Below are 20251 nucleotides of genomic sequence, written 5' to 3'. Positions count from 1 at the left end.
AATTGGAAACAAGATAACTGTTTGTGTCAGAGACTTTTTTTTTCTTCCATCGTCACATCTTTTTTTCCTCAGCAATAACTCTGGTTTTGTAGATGGGCACATTGCCACCCAGTAAAGCATTCATACATTGGCCATCCCTTGTAGCTAACTTGTGGCTATTGGAAGTGTTGTGAGTCAACATTCACTAAGAAGTCTCTGTTCTTTGGCCATTTCTCTTTGGCTTACTGGATTCTGGATGTAATGGTTAGATCTGAACCATTTTGGAACACAAGGCAACACTCTAAGGATGGCAGAATAACAAGAAGGAGCCTGGGTACTGTGGGAATGTCCATGCATGCCTTGAGACTTAATTTGCATGAAAGAAAATAACCTCCAATTTAGTTTAAGCACTATATTTACATTTTCCTGTTAGAAATAGCCAAGCTTAATCTAACCAACGCTATGTTCAACGGCAAAGGAACGGTTAAATTATGATATATACATAGGGTATAATACCAAGCAATTGTTAAAATGACATCATATAACACTCTATTAACATGAAATAATTTTCACAGTGTAAGACTAAGACACAACAATAGGCTACATTCAAAAGCAGGATATGAACAATATTTGTAAATATAATTTTTGTTGTATATGTACATATACATGTGTGTACATGTATATATAGATGTTTTTCTGTGTGCACATATATCTTTTATCTCCCTCTCTATATAGAAAATATTATATATAAATATACACATGTATAATATAAAATATAAATAATAATAATAATACATGATATAAAATGTTGCCAGCTGTTATGTTTGAATAGTGTCATTAGAGGTTTTTTTAAATGTGAGGTTTTCTTGTGTTTCTCACATTGGGCATGTATTACACTGGTTATAAGAGAGGAACAGCTGTCAAAATAAAACACTCTTTTTCCGAAAACGAAGCAAGTTTAAGTGTGATTCACTAATTTTAAACAAAAAGGCTATATATCATAACATAAATAAAAGAAATAGAAATTAAATATTGAGGAAGTCTTATACTTTTACAGTGTACATTTTAAAATATGTACTGCCATTGCATATCTTGTTATATTGATGCATGAGTGGTTATGATTACTCTTTAAAACTGTGCGCAAGCCAATTATTTAGTAGATGGGTGAATGTATATACTTTATAGCTCTTACTCAAATAGGATGTGAAGCACAGGGACATTCTAAAGATGACATCTAGTGGTTGCTGTGGTAACCTTATGGGCTCAATTTAGTAATCTTTTATGTCAATTTCTAGAGTTGGAATTGGCATATTCTTAGCTTTAACATAAGGAAGGAGACCGTGATCGGTGGTATTAACCCTTACAGACTGTATTTGTGATTGCTATTCAGCGTTAAAGAGAGTAGTCAAGTCACAGTAGAGGTGTTGAAGAACAGCTGGAAAATGATTAAAGGAATCTAAAACTTATCTTAGAATTGTCATGGCAATTATTTGCAACTATTTGGATGGAACCGGAGGGTATTATGCTAAGTGAAATGAGTCGGTCAGAGAAAGACAAATATCATATGACTTCACTCATATGAGGACTTTAAGAGACAAAACAGATGAACATAAGGGAAGGGAAACAAAAATAATATAAAAACAAGGAGGGGGACAAAACAGAAGAGACTCATAAATATGGAGAACACACTGAGGGTTACTGGAAGGGTTGTGGGAGAGGGGATGGGCTAAATGGGTAAGGGGCACTAAGGAATCTACTCCTGAAATCATTGTTGCACTATATGCTAATTTGGATGCAAATTAAAAAGAAAGAAAGAAAGAAAAAGGATTGTCATGGCAATTAAAAAACAACTGTCATTCCAGGTAAAAATAAAAATTTGTGATTATTATAGAACACTTACAACGCAATTAGCACAATGCTTAGTGCTTTATAAACACCATCTCATTTACATCTGTTCCCTGACTTAAACCTTAGAAGAGTCCTACAAAGTGGTATGATCGCTGTTATTTTACAACAAAAAAACAAAACTGAGACTTAGAGAGTTTAGATGAGTTGTTCAAAGCCACATGGTTAGGGTATGGTGGTGCCAGGATTCACACCCAAGTCATCTGCCCACACTCTTAACCCCTGCTCTATGCAGCATCCAGGCGTTTGCCTATGATACCTGGTCTGGGTCTGTCATAAAGGTTCCCTTTAAGGGAGACACCACAGCAACGCTGGCTTATCTAATCTAGTCTGAATCAGCCAAATTTACTAAACAACCACTTTGAGCATGATACTGTTGCTATTTACAAACGTATGATGGGCCCTTCTTATGACATGAAAGTGCACAGCCAAGCTTACAAAAAACACTATGCCATATCGTAATTTGATTTGGGAGTTGAGCTCTGTAGTAAGGCAGAATGGCAGAAGTGGGGGAAAGCTAATTACAGTGTTGGAAGACACGCAGTGGAGAGACGCATTACAGCTGAGGCAGCGAGAAGGCACTTTCCCCCAAGAGCTGACCTTTGAACAAGCTCTCAAGCCTTGCTTCTCAAAGAGCAGCCATGGAGCTACATCAATGGCTTGTTGGAAGTACAGAATCCCACGTTCTACCCGAGACCTAGATCTAAATCTGCTTTCATACAGGATCCTCAGGTGATTTGCAGCCGCATTAATGTATTAAAAGTACTGCTTTAAAGAACGCATAGCATGGTAATAGCACATGCAGAGGGAACCACACTGTAGGAACAGAGAACAACAATGTGAGCAAAGCACAGCAGTAGGAATAAATAAAACAGTTCCAGGGCAATCTCCTATCTAGTTGCACTGGAGCATAAACAGTGGAGTGCATGATATTGAGTGGTAGAAAGATAGGTAGGGCTGAATTCACAGAGGGTCTAAGAGCTGTATCTTGTTTTAGAGGTAGTGGGGATAACTAAACATTTTTGATCAGGAAATGATAATTTTTATTTAATAGCCTCTTTAAATATATAAAGTAAGTTTTGTGATAGATTTAGAACTTAACTTTTGTGTCATATGTGATTCTTTCGTATATTCCCTTTTACCTTCACACTACCAAATTGTATCACGATTGTTATTATTTAACATTTACTTTGAGAAAGAGGAGGGGAGGGGCAGAGAGAGAGGGAGAGAGACTTCCAAGCAGGCTCCGCGCTGTCAGCGCAGAGCCTGATGCTGGCTCGAACGCACGAAACGTGAGATCATGACCTGAGCCGAGACCAAGAGTCAGAGGCTCAACCGACTCAGGAACCCCCAAATAAATATATTACTAATAGGTGTTAAGTTTATGGATGTTATTAAAAGAGAATGGGGTGTGGTTTTCCATAAGAGATTCTTAAATACAGAGAAGAACCTGAGGGTTGCTGGAGGGGTACTGGGTGGAGGGATGGGCTAAATGGGTGATGGGCATTAAGGAGGGTACTTGTTGGGATGAGCACTGGGTGTTATATGTAAATCATGAATCACTCAATTCTACTGAGATCATTAATACACTGTATGTTAACTAACTTGGATTTAAATAAAATTTAAAAATGAAAAAAATGAAAAAAAAATAAAGTAATACAAGAGTACTGAGCACCCCTCCTCCAAAAAAAAAAAAAAAAAAAAAAAAGACAATGGAGTAAATCCTGAAGTCAAGCAGGAACACTTGAGAATTCTATAGCCATCGCCCATTCACTGTGAAGGGTTGGATGGTTAAATTGACCTGGGAGATTTAAAAGCGTACAGCACGTTGTCCTTCAGGAATAGATGGGGCGAGCAGATGAAGTATTGTCCTGCTGTATTTTGCATTGGTCAGGCACTCTGCTCTCAGGCTGAGAAGGGACCTCAAATCCCTCCTCCAGCCTCCTTTGATGAGGTTTCTGGGAGAGACAGAAGCTATTTTGTAAAGCTGTCAGCTGTCCTGAATCAGGGAAATAGATAAAGCAGCCAGGAACAAGAGAAACAGATAAGAGGTGAATTCTCAGGAACGAGGGGGAGCCTTGTCTGCCTTGGATTAAAAGCAGAAGGGAAGAGGATTTTGGAAGGAGGGGCTGAGTCGACTGATGGAATCTTCAGCTGCAGGCTGACAGCAGTGTTACAGAGACAAAATGAGTCAACAAAGATATCCAGTGGTTGGTTGAGAGACAAAGGACAAGGGACGGATAGGTGCAGCTGGATGCAAGACGTTTCATGTTGGGGTGACTGCATTTATCAGGGAGGGTGAGCTGGAGGGAAAAGGCGAAAGATAAATGAATCAAACTTTCTGTTCCTGCATGTTGGGCCCTGTTAAGTAGGACATTCTTTTGTTTCCACCAGTTGGTGACTTAATCAGGTCCCATGGGGAAGCTGAAAGACTGGTATAGGATCTTGGAAAGATGTGCACTTCTCCCAGTCAGGGCTGGGTATAACGGCTCATGATCTGACAACCCATCTGATACACTTGACATCCCCTGACACATCTAATGACAAAGAGCTGCAATTAAAAAAATTTTTAAAAACCCATCTGGAAAAGGGAAAAACACACACAATGGCCATTGCCCATAGCATCTCCATAGTGTCCTCAAAACGTCTACTCCAACGAACTAGTCTACTAGGTCTCTGTAACAGGCTCTGTGCCTGTCCTCCACAACTTGTTCACATCACTCCCAGGGTTTGTGTGTCTTTGGCAGTTCTGGCTGCTTGTGATTGTACCCGGAAACTCTTGAGATCGTTTCTTGTTTGCGCTTGATACAACTTTCTCTTTGTCATTTGGCACTTGTGACCTTCTCTGAACTCTGATGGTTTTATTTTTTAAATGTTTCATTATATTCTTCTACAAAGCTGTGAGCTTTATCGTATTACCAATATTTGATCCAATATCTGTTGGTAAAGGCCCCGAAAGTGCTTTGACTACTGTGAGCCTGAGCGTCTGTGTAGAGTAGGGACAGAGAGGTTCAGCTAAGAGGGAGAGAGAGGAAGATAAAATAAGGCACAGATAAAAAGTTTCTTCTCGATCTTTATTCTTTTATTCTCTTCTTGCTTTGCTACAATCTCTGGATGGGGGGCAGGTTTTCTCTCTACAGGGTGACGAGAATACAAACTATGATCCTTGAGCCAATGACTGAAGTCAAGCACCAAAGTCAATTTCGTTGGCTCACTTGGGGTTTGAGACATCCCTGAAACAAAAAGGTAAGGTATTTTTAATTATGCATTGATTTACTGTCCTTCATGCAGCTAGAATAATAAAATCAGCAATTTAAAAACTAGTCTTACGTGGTATTTTAAGATTATATAGTTTTGACGATATGTTTATTAACATAATGATCCTATGGGAAACTTTTTCTAAGAGAAGATTGTATCATTTAAATCCTTGTTTTACGTACAGGGGAATTTGTGATTAGTATTGATACTCTATCATCGTTCTCTCTGATTTTCTGTAGGTTAAAGCACTTAAAGAGTTGATAAAACATCATTTGTTTCTATGCGATGCTTGTAGACAGTATTTTGGCTGACTTTAGGGCTGAATTATTTTCCCTGAAATCATTTCACAAAAAGGGCCAGCAATTTGCTGATAAGTTTTCTTATAAATGACTACACAGTGAAGACATACTAACACATTGATTACACAATGGAGTAATAGGAATGAGATAATGGTACTTCTTATGTGATGACGTAAAACAATTTCTCTGTTTTGGGGGCTCATACTCCTAAAGATTAACTTTAGTTTTTTCAAGGTATGATTTTTAAAAAGAAAAAACATCCAGCTGTTAGGTAAATTTGTTTTCTTTCAAACAGTCTTCATAGCTTCAATTTCTGGAACTTAACTCCTTGAAGACAGCAACATTGCATGCGATAATATTTTGCTCATTCGCCTATAAGATGTTTGTTCAGTTGAGAAATGAAAATGGGTCTCAGTATACTATGTAGAGTGATTTGTTCTAAATGGCACAAAAACGGTTTCTGGGCCAGGAAAGTATTAGTTCAAGGTCCTGTGAAAGTTGATGCTTATTCTGATGCATGGACACCATGGTCTAGTGAAATCTGCACATTAGGGACTTTACTATAGCTCATTCCCGCGCCCTCCAACATATGTCATTAGTTTCACATAATAGGAAAGAGGAAATATGCAAAGGCACAGACACTATTCTGAATTAAGAGACCGATTTTTCCCCATGTTTACGATGAAAATTTGTTTATGTACAGTGTGCTTTTGTGTAAAGGGACACTCTGGTGTTATGTGCTCAGCAAAACAAAATATTCCCTTGAAATGATTAGAACGCAAATGCTATTTTCTAGATCTGGTTTCCTGGCATTTTGCAGGGGGGGGGGGATGGCAGATGCTAATATATCTGGTGCTTTTGTTTTAGAAACAAAAGTAAACTGTAGGGAGTTTACCAAAATGCTGCCACGACACCCCCTTTAAAACCAAACTGAGCAAGAGAACCAAATTGCTGCTTTATCCACATTTTGGTCATCCCGGGGTGGTGGTAGTCCTCTGCTCCCATTGTTTGTTTTGCTTCATGTTTGACTCCGACAGAGATCAGAGCTACATTTTATGGACTTATGGTTTGGCAATATGCTGGCAAATGGGAAAACAAGCAACATAAACCAAATTTGTGCCACAATGCTTTTAATATTGAGACAGACTTTTATCTAACAGAGCCAACAGAATGGAACATGAGAGCACCCGCAGCTCAGGGCTGTAAACACAGCTTCCTGATGACACATCCCTGGGGGTGGGGGGGACAGATCATACAGTTTCTATATTATGTGGCTTGTCATTCTACTGGCACAGAACTGATTTTCGCCTCAGAAAATGTCTCTTTCCTGAAACTCCAGCTGTCCTTCATTCATAAAGCAGTGTTTTAATAAGGTGGTTGTTTACTAGGAAAACAATGCTAATGTTAATAATGAATCACTAACAATATAGCATATTCCTTATCGTAGATGGTCTACTTGTTGCCAAACAGCTGGAGGAAACACGGGGGAAAATGCAATCGAGCATTTAAACATCATAGCTGGATGTTTCCAAACATAAGTATCCAGATGCTTAGCATTGTGGAGGTAATGTGTTTGATTGCTTGCCTTTTTCATATTTTATCCGGATCTTTTGATGTTCTGTGGATAGAGTCATGACTATTCATTTTCAATATGCTGAGCAGTTTTCGCTCATCATGAATGGCGACAATAATGCTGAAGACTGGCAGAGGCCAAGCCTGGCAGAGATTGCTGGAGATGAGGGAGAAGAGGAAGAAATGAGACTCAGACTGTGGTTAAATGGGTCCCTCTCCTGGCTAATGTGTATGGAAGCATGTGCCTTTTAAACGGCATCAGCTGAATCAGGTTTCAAGCTTCAGTTAAGGGGAATGTAGGAATTAAGAAGCTGGATGGAGGGTCAGATTCTCTTGTTTTCCTTCAGACCCAGAGGCTGAATAACCAGGCCCTTCTTCAGGATACTCACTGCCAAGAAAGAAAGCTAACTGATTCTATGCCCGTGAGGATACTGGCTTAACAAGAATCTGGTCCAGCTAAACTATAGTACAGTCGCTCCCTTCCTCAGACTGATGCCTCATCAGGCAAAATTAAAACTCTACAGTAAACAAGATGAAGTACTTTCTCTTTTTAGGATCTCAGAGTACCCAACCCAAATCAATTCATGCTTCCTACTGCAAACTTCTCCGACATCGGGTTATCGGTACTTATAATTAGAGTCATTGCCAAATGTTCCACTAAATTAAAATTCCTGCAAATTAATTATCTCATCAAAGGTGGCTCAGTTTCAGAACTGGATTCGTAGATCCTGGCACTAAAATAGACGCAACCTTCTCCTAAGAGTGAAAGAAAAAAAATAGTCATTTACTGACATGTCCCTGCAGGAAACAATAACATTACAGATCATGTAGGAGCCAAGAATAGCCGGGGCATATTAATAACTCAGTCTGTTCCCTGATTTTATTCAAGATGACTGGTTAAAGAACACTGCACTGATGATGACTCCATGGCATGAGGAAGAATGTCATCATTAACATGTGGACTGTTTGGCATTTAGAACATTTCACACATAAAGAGAACTCAACACAAGACTATTTACTGTGCTTTAGACAGATGGTTTAATGTTTCTTTAGCCTTCAGCCTATCAGGCCACCCATGGTTTTCTTCAGCCAAGGGCTTTTTAGAAATAATTGGTCTCTAGCAATTTTCTAACAAGACTGACTGCGATCTATTTCCCTAAATCTTTTTCCTACCCTTAACTATCCCTTACAGTGGTTTGTGGCTGACAAACCTCCCTGACTGACACTGATTCCTCACATATAAGTAATTACTGACATAAAAGGAGATGAAGGGGCTGAAATCTCATCATTAATGGTTTCTTTGCTACAGAAAAGCTATTTAGAAACGATTACTTTGGAAAACAGTTCTTCCCTGATTAGACGTTGCCTGACCCTGGAGAAGCTGTTCCCCCAGAATCTTTCAATACAGGAATTGAACCCCACGTAGATGGATAACTGTGAGTGGCAAAAGATGCATACAGGCGTTGGTTTAAAAATGGTAGAGAAGAGTAATTGTGTCTCCGTCTGAGGAATATGTAAATGTGTTTAGAAGGGATACAGAGGCTGCAGATTCCCTGCTCCTGCCATCAAAGTGGAAATCACTCACACTGGAAAAGCAAGCGTGTGCATTCTTACAGTGCAAACGTCTGTAGGACTCTTGATCCCCTGCACTTCCCTGGCCACAGTTCAGTTTTCCAGGCCCTTCTGCCAGCTCTTTTAGGGAACCACGTGACCCAAGGCCCGGAGACTCTACAGACTGGCCCAGAAGGATGGATGCTTGTTTGCACATTCTTCTCTATGTAACCTCCCCAGTAAGGTTCAGAAGAGGCAAGCTTAGGCCTGGAGCACAGAAAAGTGATGACACAGCAGAGAGGGTTTAGCGATCAGATGTATTTAGGAGGGCAAGTGTCTCCTGACTGCCTGCAGGAGAGGGCTTGTGGGACTGGAAGTCTCAGCGGGAACTTCTGATTGGCTTTTTTCTCTTTAAGGGACAATGACGTCTCATTGGAAGCTCAGATTTCCCGCTGACACTTAATGCTGGGCCTGACTAGAATCCTTGCTGGTTCTGTGGCTGCAGCTGGTGTCTGGGTTTTGCACTGCAACTGTCAACTTTCTGCACCTATGAGGAAAAGGGGCCCACGGTACCGACATCGGTGGTCTGTCTGACCATAGCTTGTTTAATTCCCAGCTCGAAGTGCCAAGCCAGTTCTGTTTCATGAAGTTCAACAGCTCGCTGCTCCGAGTACGCGAGGGCGACGGGCAGCTGACCGTCGGGGACGCAGGCCTGGACCGCGAGCGGCTGTGCGGCCAGGCACCACAGTGCGTGCTGGCCTTCGACGTGGTCAGCTTCTCGCAGGAGCAGTTCCGGCTGATACACGTGGAGGTGGAGGTGAGGGACATCAACGATCACGCGCCGCGCTTTCCCCGGGCCCAGATCCCCGTGGAGGTGTCCGAGGGCGCGGCTGTGGGCACGCGCATCCCGCTGGAGGTGCCTGTGGACGAGGATGTGGAAGCCAACGGGCTGCAGAGCGTGCGCCTGGCCGAGCCTCACAGCCCCTTCCGCGTGGAGCTGCAGACGCGCGCGGACGGCGCCCAGTGCGCGGACCTGGTGCTGCTGCAGGAGCTGGACCGCGAGAGCCAGGCCGCCTACAGCCTGGAGCTAGTGGCCCAGGACGGCGGCCGCCCGCCGCGCTCCGCCACTGCCGCCCTCAGCGTGCGAGTGCTGGACGCCAACGACCACAGCCCGGCCTTCCCGCAGGGCGCCGTGGCCGAGGTGGAGCTGGCGGAGGACGCGCCCGTGGGCTCCCTGCTGCTGGACCTGGACGCAGCCGACCCCGACGAGGGCCCCAACGGCGACGTGGTGTTTGCCTTCGGTGCCCGCACCCCGCCCGAGGCGCGCCGCCTCTTCCGCCTGGACCCGCGCTCGGGCCGCCTCACCCTGGCAGGACCCGTGGACTACGAGCGCCAGGACACCTATGAGCTAGACGTGCGGGCCCAGGACCGCGGTCCCGGGCCTCGGGCCTCCACCTGCAAAGTCATCGTGCGCATCCGCGACGTCAATGACAACGCTCCGGACATCACCATCACCCCGCTGGCCGCCCCGGGCGCGCCTGCCGCCTCTCCCTTCGCCGCCGCCGCCGCCGCCGCCGCCGCCGCTCTCGGGGGTGCGGACGCGACCTCGCCGACCGGACCAGGAGCGCCGGAGGCCGGCGCCATCTCGCTGGTGCCAGAGGGGGCGGCGCGCGAGAGCCTGGTGGCGCTGGTCAGCACCTCGGACAGAGACTCGGGCGCCAATGGGCAGGTGCGCTGCGCCCTCTACGGGCACGAGCATTTCCGGCTGCAGCCGGCCTACGCGGGCAGCTACCTGGTGGTGACCGCGGCGTCCCTGGACCGCGAGCGCATCGCTGAGTACAACCTGACGCTGGTGGCCGAGGACAGAGGCGCGCCCCCTCTACGCACCGTGCGGCCCTACACGGTGCGCGTGAGCGACGAGAACGACAAAGCGCCACTCTTCACGCGACCGGTCTAAGACGTGTCAGTGAGGGAGGACAACCCGCCTGGCGCCTACTTGGGCCGCGAAGGCCAGGTCACCTGCCGACTGCTGGAGGCCGAAGAGGGTCGCGCCCAGGACGCCGTGTCCCCCTACATCTCTGTGGACCCTGTTACTGGGAAGCTGTGTGCACAACGGTGCTCTGATCGCAAGTAACTGGCTGAGCTGCACCTGGGGCTGGAAGCTCTCGACGGCGGCTCTATGCAGCTCTGGGGCTGGGCCGTGGTGTGCCTGCATGTGGAGGACCAGAACGGGCACTCACTGGTCACACTGCCAGAACGGCTGGTCACACTGCCACTCTTCAATGGCTCAGCCCAGCTGCCTCTGCTTCAGGGCGTGCGGCTGGGCTACCTGGTGACCCAAATGCAGACGAAGGCCCCAACACAGAGCTAATTTCCACCGTAGCGGCGGCGGCCCCGCGGCGCTAGCGCCGCACCCGTTCACGGGTGAGCTGTCTTTTCAGCGCCGCTTGTCCCCACAGCCCACCAACCAGCTGACGGCGGTCGTCATGGTGCGGGACCGAGGCCAGTGGGCCTTTATTGCGCACCGCCACTTTGCTCCTAGTGCCCGCGGATGTGGCGCCACCTCGCGGAGAAGTGATGCTGGTGCCGCCTTCGCCGCCGCCAAAAGAGGGAGGGTAGGGACGCCCTGGAGTCGCACAGCGCAGAGAGTAGGGCGACAGCCTGGCTTCCTGGTTGTCTTGGCAGGTGTTTTGGCTAGCGGCTGTGGCCTTCTGCTGGTGGCCATTGCCATCGAGACTTGTTCCAGCCAAGGCGAGGCCAGGACTCGGAAGAAGAAGCTTTGTGGGCATCGCTTGAGCAGGTACCACGCGAGGAGTGGCCAGGCTGGTCCAAGTCGCAGAGCATCGGGGGCTGACTCTGGGGGCTTTGAGTTGAGGTTCTTCGGGGAGACACTGGTCCTTTCTGTTTACGCAGAGGCCCAGGAGGGCGAGGCTGCGGAGATTTCCCGGTCTGGGGGCAGTGGGGTGTTCTTGTGCTCCTCCCTTCGAAAGAGGAGCGGGATCCTGTGGGCCCTGGTAAAGCACCCCAGCAGTTTTAGGGCCCCTCATGAACGGTTAGTCGATTTTCCTGCCCATACGTTAGGAAAATTCAGAGCCTGATCTGGTCTGGGACTTCAAAGGACTGAGTTTTCCGGACTTTTTATTTTTTATTTGAGAGGAAAATTTCTTCACAGATGAAGGCAGAAGGAGGCATGGTGGTCATGTTTCGAGGAGGCCCACGTCTCTTTGTGCTGTTTTTGCCCCTGGTAACTTCCTTCTGGGTCCAGTTGGAACATCTTCGTCCCTCAGGGTTTAAATGCTATCTTTCTGAAGCACTCCAGAGGAGGGATATTGTGCCCTGTCTGGCAGCTTTGATATCTGAGCGTGAAAAATTAACTGCTGCTCTCACCCCTCTTTTTAAATAGGGTTCAGGCTCAGGTCCTTTCCATTCCCCATCCCTGTGTGGGGAGGGTAAATCTGCTGCGAGTTTAAGGTAATTTCAGAGTACGTATGGCTCTGTCTAAGCGACGTGTTTGACGTTTTGTACATGTTTATGGATAACAGAGTGAATCTGTCCTTTTCACTCCCAGTACACATTCAAATCCAGATGAATTTAGTGAGAAAGATAGCGGAAGAGGAGACAGTGAATCGAATGACAGCAGTTCTGACATCAGTATAGAGCGGGCTTCAAGAAAGCGTCTTTTCCAGTGATTGCAAAGCGAGAGGGTAAGTTCAAACCTGTGACTTTGAAGCTCTCCCTCACAAAGCCCTGATAATTCTGGATGCCTGAATGAATTAAAAACAAACAGACAAGTGGTCCGGACTGTGCAGTCATAGAGGGGGTATGCTGAGTGCTACTGAACAGAGCTAACAATTTTTTTTCTGAACGCTTCTTATTTAGCTGATTCTATGTATTTTGAATACTTTACGCTAACTGACTTATTTATTCCCCACAATAAATCCAGTAGGGTAGGGACTTGCCCCAGTGTTGGAAGTAAGGTCTCAGCCCAGGATTCCAACTATAGATTTCTTCCTCTTAATCATCCTATCTAAGTGGCCTCTATTAATGCAAACTATTAAAACACAAAAAATCAGAATATTTTGGTTAGTAATACTAAAATAATTTTGTACCACAGCACTAAGGAGAACTTCCCATACATGGGGATTTCAGAAGTGGATAGCATATGAATAGGTAAATTTTTTTTATAGGTCAGGATGCCATTTGCTGGGAACATATGACTTTGTGGTTTTCTTCGGCCATGCTTTGTTTGTAGAATCTTGCACCCACACAACATCATGCTATTCAGTCTAGCTCCTGTCATGTCTGGGAATTTCGTTTTAGGTCAAAATCTCTCTAATGGTGTCTAGTTCTATGGGGGAAAGTTTATTATGGACTTGGTGTTAGTTTCCATGGAAGTGAGCACTAGATCTTTTAGTCCTTCAAAGCAGATACCTTACTCTCAAAGATGCGTCCTAATGGTATGTCCTCCTGATTCATATATTTCTTCACGTTATGGGTATTTTCGCCCTATGTTTGGTTCCTTCAACATTTTTTTTTTTTAAACAAGATGACTTCTAGACGTATCTACATCCTGGTCCCCTTCTGAATGTTCTCTGGTGTGTAAATATCTTTCCTAAAATGAGACCCTTAGAGTTGAATACAGAACCATAGAACCAGCCTCTCTCCAGAGCTCCAAACTAATATTCCCAGTTGCTTACTCAATGTCTCCATTTGGGGAACTGGTAGACATGCTACATGTTCAAAACTGAAGTCTTGATTTCTGTTCTACAAATTTGTTCTTTCTCTAACGTGTGTGCCTCAGTAAATGACAACTCTGTTCACTTAATTTCTTGCCCTGGCCAAAGTCCTTGTGTCATTCTTGATTTGTGTCTTCTCCCACTCAATTTCCAGTCCATCAGCAAATCTGATTAGATTTACTTCGAAAATATATTCCCAATCTGGGCTCTTCTCACCACCTTCTTTGCTGCTATCCTCCCCAGGCATGATCATCTCTTGCCTGGATAGATCCAAACTGGACTGTGTTTCCATGCTTGCCCTCCTGCAGTCTGTTTTCCAAATTATATCACATAATTGAACTCTCCAAAGATTTCTCACTTAAAATGAAAGCCAAAAATTCTTATCATGGCATCCCAATTACTACTGTTGTGTAACAAAATGTAACTCAAAATGTAGCAGTTCGAAACAACAATTTTATTATGCTCATGGATTCAGTGGATCATTTTGGACATCTCAAGGTTTAGACACATGTCTGGCATGTGGATTAGGATTATTCAGGGTCTAAGATTGCTTACTTGGGCGTGGGAAGAGGGGCTACGTGTGCTCTTTACATGTGGTTCGATTTTCTGACATCATGGCAGCCATAGGCAAGCATGAATGTTCCTCCAAATAAGATAGAAGTCACATCATCTTTTATAACTCAGTCTCTGAAATGACATTGTCATTTATGTTCTACCGGTCCAAGCAGTCTTAAACCCACCCAGATTCAAAGGGAAAGGGAAGAGTCCCCCATCTCTACACTGAAAAGTTATTAAAGAATTTTGGGGCCATATTTGTAAATAAGCCACACGTGGCCCATAAAGTCTTGTATTATCTGGCCCCTGGTTGCTTCTTCCAAATGATTTATTACTCTTCCGCTTGATAATTTGGGTCATTATATTGGGTCTCTTGATTCGTTCTTGAACAAACCAAACATATTTCATCTCAGACCTCAGGGTCTTGCGATTCCTTCTGCTTGGTATGCTCTTTCTCAAGATATCCATATTGTTTGCATCCTTCCTTCATTTATGCCTGTGTTCAGATGTCTATTTTCTCAAAGAGATTTTCCATACCTCAAGCTGTCTCCCCCGGCTGTCACTCTCCACCCTGCTTTATTTTCCTTCATGCCATTTATCACTGCCTGACATTACTTTATGTATTTGTTTATTATTTGTTCTGTATTCCATGTTGAATCATCAAACCTCAAATATGTACTTAAAAAATGAATGAGTGAATGAATGAATGAATGAATGAAAGGTATAGTCTAACTTGCTTATACGTTGCAACTGTATGACCATTTCTCATGATCATATTGCATTTTAGACTAGGATAAAACTGCTGGTGTTTTTTTTAGAAGTTCCATTGTGTTGCTTTCCTTTCTAGAATTTTTTAGTGTCATCTCAAAGCTTGAAGGTTTTATAGCAAGTTTATCTTTTCGGATCATTTAATGTTAAATCGTCCTTTTCAAACAAAGATCAAATTCCTGGAGCTCCTAGTGTTTATTCTCTGTTTAGAGAATTACCAGCTTATTCTTTCCATAACACAGTTCCCTCCTCGTAGTAGTAGGCAGGCTCTCTGAGTCCCTTGGGAGCTCCAGGTGCTGCTGTGGCCAACCATAAGGTGATTGAAGCAATGCATTCAATGTGGGAGGGTCTAGTCACTTGGTAATAACAACCACATTTCTTTTTTTTTTTTTTAACGTTTATTTATTTTTGAGACAGAGAGAGACAGAGCATGAACGGGGGAAGGGCAGAGAGAGAGGGAGACACAGAATCGGAAGCAGGCTCCAGGCTCTGGGCCATCAGCCCAGAGCCTGACGCGGGGCTCGAACTCACGGACTGCGAGATCGTGACCTGAGCTGAAGTCGGATGCTCAACCGACTGAGCCACCCAGGCGCCCCCCACATTTCTTCTTATACTCAACAGCAATGTTTTATTTACTTATTTATTAAACAGTTACACAACACTTACTATGTGCCAAGAACTGTGCTAGGTGCTCCATAAATATTAACCCACTTAATCCTCATAATAATGCTTTTAAGCAGGTACCCTCACTTAAGCTCATTTTGCATAGGGGGAAACTGAGGTGTAGAGTTGTTAGAGTATTTTGATCAAAACCACCCAGCTGTAAGGGCAGAGGTGGGTTTTCCATTCTGGGAGTCTGGCTCCAGAGTTCATGCTTTTAATGTTCTGCTGTAGTGTATTTTCAGTGGGTTTTTAAATACTTACTTTATGGGTCTTCTAAAGATTTAGGACTGATTTACATTCCTTGGGATGTTTCTGTCTTTGGCTTTAAGTGAGATGTTCTGATTTATGGCTTGGTTTATACTCCAGCTCTCTGCTGCATTTTCTTGTAAAACGTTTAGTGGGATTATTGAAAGGGTGACACATGGGTGATGGCAAGATAATTGAATTAGATGTTGATAGCTTGGGTTAAGACATTTAGTGAAGTTATTTTTATTAATTTTTCATCTCATTCTTAATAGTTAATGCAGAGAATAAATGGATTAATAAATACGCTGATATTCTTCAGAAATTAACTTTATATATTTATTTATTTTCCTACAAGTTTTTATTTAAATTCTGGTTAGTTAACATGTGGTATAATATTAGTTTCACGTGTAGGATTTAGTGATTCATCATTTACATACAACACCACATTACAGGTGCCCTCCTTTTTTTTTAATGTTTATTTTTGAGAGATAGAGAGAGTGAGCTGGGGAGGGGCAGAGAGAGAGAGAGAGCGAGCAGGAGAAAGGGTCCGAATCAGGCTCTGTGCTGACAGCAGAGAGCCCCATGTGGGGATAGAACTCACAAGCCATGAGATCAAGACCTGAGCTGAAGCCGGATACTCAAGCAGTGAGCCACCCGAGGAGCCCCACAAGTGCCCTCCTAAACACGCATCACCCATTTAACCCATCTCACCCCCAACTCCCTCCAGCAACCCTCAGTTTGTTCTCTATGGTTGAGAGTGTGCTTTATGATTTGCCTCTCTCTTACTTTTATTCTTCCTAGGTTCATCTGTTTTGTTTCTTAAATTCCACATGTGAGTGAAATCAAATATTTGTCTTTCTTTGACGTATTTCACTTAGCATAATACACTCTAGCTTCATCCATGTCATTGCAAATGGCTATAGTTTTCTTTTTGATGGCTGAATAATATTCCATTCATTGTGTGTGTGTGTGTGTGTGTGTGTGTGTGTGTGCATATATATGTATATATATATATGCCACATATTCTTTATCCATTCATCAGTAGATGGACATTTGGGCTCTTTCCATAATTTGGCTATTGTTGATAGTGCTGCTATAAACATCAGGGTGCATGTATCCCTTCAAATCAGTATTTTTGTACCCTTTGGGTAAATACCTAGTAGTGCAATTGCTGGATCATAGGTTAGTTCTATTTTTAACTTTCTGAGGAACCTCCATACTGTTTTCCAGAGTGGCTGCACCAGTTTGCATTCCCACCAACAGTGCAAGAGGATTCCCCTTCCTCCACATCCTCACCAACACCTATTGAGACACTTCAGTTTAGATTGTAATTTTTACCATTCCTCCCACCAAAGCTATATTAGAAATTCCAGCAAACTATTTAATTTAGCTGCTTGAATTTTATTTCCATTTCATTTCATCAGTGTACCAGCAGGTGGAGGTACAAGTCATTGACAGAAGATCCAAAGGAAGAAAAATAAATGCATAAACGACTAAAAAACTAGTCCCTGAACAACTGAATATTGTTTGCATTTTGAAGCATATTGCCAAATAGCATTCTGACTTTTTAAATATTTCACACGACTCCATTTTATTTCCAAGTTGCTTCCGATCATTCGGAGTGAAAAACATTTAGGGATCCTGAAAGATTCATCGAGGAATCTCAAAGCAGCAGGACTTTCATCACCTCATGAATATAGCCATGGGATTGCACTTTCCTCAAGTATTTTTACCCTCACATTCCCCAGCTGAGAAATATGAATTTCCAACCAGTCTACTCAGAACTCAAAAGAGGTTATTTTTGAGCCTGTGAATCCCAAAGTGAAGGGTTGCAAAGTGTGTATGGCAGAGTTCAAACCTGCAGGCCAGCCCTGTCGCCTCCCCCTATCCTCAGATAGAATGATGAATTAAATCACCCTTCAGTGGATGGATCACCTTCACATACTTCAGAAATCGCCACTTCACCCTGAAATGCTGCAACTCATATAGACAGTTATATTTTGGGAATATACACATTTATGTTTCTGTCAAGTATTTATAAGCCAAGTTGCATACACGAGCCTCCTACTTTTGATAGACATTGCCCTAAATTATGTGAACAGGCGATGTCAGATCACGTGATGCTTTTATATAATCCAGGATTTTTTGCCAAAAAGTCTTAGATATAAGACCCAGATATAATAAGTGAACGTATATTTTATATTCTAAGATCATTTGTGGATTTAAATGAAATCTTCAGTCTAGCTGTACGTTGATGTTTGAGTATTTGCAATTCTACTGGGAATACAATTTAACTTGGAATGACTTTAGGCTGGATTAAGAATCTGGACCCCAGCCGTAACCACAGACCCGATGGGGAGAAAGAAGAAGCAGCATTGGGGTGAAGGAGAAAGTTCAGGCAGCACTGGGGTGGGGAACCCGAATAATTTCTCTAGCCTGAATCAGAGGTGGTTGCTGAGTGCTTAATGGGCAGAACAGTGGCAGATTCTGATAGTGTGTGAAAATCAAATGCAGGTGGCTGGTCATGTGGTGCTCCTGGGCATTCAACCCATTCATCACAGCAGCTCACTCAGAGGTGGAGCTGCAGGGAGCAGCACTGGGAGGAGTAGAGAGAGTCTTCAGGCCTCAGCCACCTGGGTTACTATTCCCAGCAGGACTGGGACAGGAGATGGGGGGCAGAAGGAAGGATTGGACCCAAAATGCAGTGACACGCAGGCTACCTGAGCAGCTGGGCCTCATGAGTGACTGACCAGATTGGAGGGGCAGCCAAGCTGGGTGATGGGATGGAAACAGCTGGATTGTGTCTTCTTTTCTTTAAGATTGGCTCAGACTGTGGGAAGAATTGAGTCTGCAAGGACAGGACACTAATGTCTCCCCAAGTGGAAGAGTCTGGGTCCGTCAAGATCCGATGGGCATGAACTGTATTCCCAATACAATAACCACTAGCCACATGCGGCTGCTTAAATTTAAATGAATGAAAACTCCATGCAATGACAAATTCAGTTCCTTGGTCACATTAGCCACATTTCAGTTGCTGAATACCACACATGGCTAGTGGCTACGGTATGGGACAGAGCAGCTATAAAACATTCCATCATCACTATTCTACCGAACAGCACTGATGTGGAAGAAGAAGCAGGCCAGAGGATCGCCTCCATGGGCTGGGGGTGTTGAAGGCAGCCAGTGACCCACAATGCTTGCTTAGCACACATACGGGAGACTGCGTGTTCTCTTTTCTCCATGCTCACACTTCCCTGGTCAGCGACAGTCTTTTATTGGTTCATATCAATATTTCAAAATGGATTGACACATTATATTATTTATTAGAAAATATTTGAAAAATGTCTAAAGACAAGAATTCCCAATAGTACAAGGTTTCCCGTATGCCTGGGGATTTTCTGAAGGCTCCTGTGCCATTCTAGCTAGCACCTCAAGTTTATAGTCCTCATGTCCAGTCCTATAACCTTAGGGATTTTGCAGCAATATTCGTGATAAAACCAAGCCACTCATACTCCTCAGCTCTCCCAAGAAATAATGCAGCAGTTTTTAAGACCAGTAATTCATTTTTTAGCTATGGTCAGGCAAGAAGCTACTAAGTACTCTAAACTCCTCTTGTCACGGGCCTCCCATAGAAAATCACTGCTATAGAAATGTATAACAATTTAGTTATACATTACATTATACTGGTTTGCAAGTCCAGTAGGGTCTTTAGAATCAGTGTGCTATTCCAAGTATCAGATTTCCAGAATGGGGGGGTCTAGGCCCCAGAGAAACTGCAGCTAACGAGAACATACCTAGCTTTACCTGAGACACGCCTTTCAAATAAAATACACTTACCTTTTGGGTTATGTTGAATAATACTTCAACTTCATTAGAGTGATTTGTTATGGAAGTGCATTCTGTGTGAAACGTTGTTTCTAGAAGCCAAGAACCTAAAACTTTGACTCAAGTTTATAAACGTAGGATTAGATGGATTTGTTTTTTCTTAAAACCAGGTTCACATGGTTTTGGAATGGTCGCTTCTACCTTAATTATGATTCCTCAAGCAGTTTTCCTGACTTTTATGACGGCGTTCTCAGTGACAGACAGTAATTGGAAACATGAATCAAATACTTACTGCATACAAAGCTCTTTGGTAAGTGCTCTATGTGAATTATTGTACTTATACCTCATAACCATCCTGGGAAATAGTGATATTATTATCCCCATTTCAGAGATGAGGAAATGGAGGTTTAGAGAGGATAATTTGTCTGAGGTCATACGGTAAGTGAAAGAATTGTGATGTAACATTAAAGCGCATGAATTTTAGGTTGACAGCTGGATGACATTATGTATGCACATACTTATGTGACCACTACTCGGATCAATGGAACATTTCCGGCTCCCCTGAAGGCTCCTTCGTGCATCTTGCCAGGCAATGACTCTTCTCAAAGTAACCACTATTCAAACTCTTTCACCATCTGTGAATTTTCCTTGTTCTTGAACTTCATAGAAACAGAATCATGCAGTATGTCCTCTTCGGTGCCCAACTCAGCCTTATGTCCATGAACTTTCGTACGCACATCCGTGCTGTGTGTTCTAGGAGTTCGTTCTTTCTCGCTGCCGCATGGTATTTCATTTGTGAACTTGCCACAATTTAGTTATCCATTCTACCATTGATGAACATTAGGGTGATTCCAAGTTTTTAGCTTTTGTGAATAGTGAATTAAATTACACGTT

The 20251-nt window shown here is 43.6% G+C and overlaps 1 pseudogene; it reads left to right on the top strand.

Moving 5' to 3' along the window:
• Positions 1–8990: 8990 nt before the first annotated feature.
• Positions 8991–11388, top strand: LOC147584736 (protocadherin-8 pseudogene; annotated as a pseudogene).
• The last annotated feature ends 8863 nt before the right edge of the window (positions 11389–20251 follow it).

This window comes from Puma concolor, chromosome A1 (genome assembly GCF_028749965.1).
Source record: "Puma concolor isolate L17-30 chromosome A1, mPumCon1.1.hap2, whole genome shotgun sequence".
NCBI classification, from domain to species: Eukaryota; Metazoa; Chordata; class Mammalia; order Carnivora; family Felidae; genus Puma; species Puma concolor.
Note: the sequence above shows the minus strand (reverse complement) of the source record. Positions and strands in the feature narration are given on the sequence as shown.